The following is a 1332-nucleotide window of genomic DNA, read 5'->3' on the forward strand; positions in this document are numbered from 1 at the left end:
AGACGTGTGCTCTTCCGATCTAGGGACAAGCCTTAAAATCTTGCGGTATTATTGGACTCATATAATAAATAACATAAAATACTTCTAAAGTATTTAGGTACTTCACTATTTTATTAAATTAAACCAATTTATGATATAATTTACATTTTACATGATGTAAATTATGTTAATAATCAATTTATTCACTTCTATTCGAGTAAGCGTTTCTTATCGTTTTTGCTAAGACATTCAAGTTAATTCCTCTAAATCGTGACATGCACCATTCAAAAAATATTTATTATACTTTAACAGTTAAAAAATAGAATATAATCTTTGGTATTATGTACGTTAATACTTTAACTTAATTTTAAAAAAATACTTTGTCTATTTATTTGTACCAGTTTATTTTTTTACTTATTTAAATATAAAAGCACACTAATAGGAACAGGCACACTAATAGGGATCCAAGCTTCTTAGTAGATAATAGTGTGTCAAATACCAATTTTATTTTACCTATCTTAATACTTTTATTTACTTTGAATATAAACGTTCGTATCAATGTTGCTAACATAACTTTCATACACATCATACCGTATTTCATTTCTGCAATACATTAGTTATAGGCTAAATCAACATTATTATAATACTTCATAATTTATTTATATCAATTTATTTATATCAATTTATTTATATCTATTTATTTATATTCTATACAGTTCCTTGGTCCATCACTAAAAGGGAGATAACAAGACGAATGACAATTCTTTATTTTTTCGAGAAGAAATTTATCAAGATCAATTTATAATATTTTCTTGATCTACCCGCCGAAAGTATGATTATTCTGGCCGCCCGAGACGCCAGAAAGAGCGACTTTTAGGGCCTGCTCGAACTGCAGCGCACTCTGACGAGCTATTTTCTGTAGCCCATGCTCTTATAGCAGTATTGACAGTTGTCCCGGCGTTTTAATTCAACAGCGTATAACCTTAAAGTTAATCACAATAAAAATATAATCTTTTTATAATTATCATACATAATAAAAAATATACCAGAATAACAATAAATAATAATATAACAACAAATTGTGTATAATAATAATAATCAAATAATAATCTGTTTTTGATGCGCGCCCCGACCAGCAAAACCTCGGCTTCGCCTCGGTTTTGCAAAAGTCGGGCGCGCCCCCCCTCCCCCGCCGTTTGCAAAAACCTCGGCTTCGCCACGGTTTTGCAAAATACACATTTGACGTATTAAATTTGCCAACTATATTTTACTTTTTATTATACTAGCATTACAGACGCGCGTTCCGCGCGCGCTATTTAACTGCACTTTTTACTTTTTACTATTAATTTACTA

The 1332-nt window shown here is 30.3% G+C and overlaps 1 protein-coding gene across 1 annotated transcript in view; it reads right to left on the minus strand.

The window, feature by feature from the left end:
• The window catches only part of LOC105448528, an 8202-nt gene that overhangs the window by 5522 nt on the left and 1348 nt on the right, over window positions 1–1332 (minus strand). The gene's annotated exons all lie outside the window — the stretch shown is intronic.

This window comes from Wasmannia auropunctata, unplaced genomic scaffold (genome assembly GCF_000956235.1).
Source record: "Wasmannia auropunctata unplaced genomic scaffold, wasmannia.A_1.0 LD336085.1, whole genome shotgun sequence".
Taxonomy (NCBI): Eukaryota; Metazoa; Arthropoda; class Insecta; order Hymenoptera; family Formicidae; genus Wasmannia; species Wasmannia auropunctata.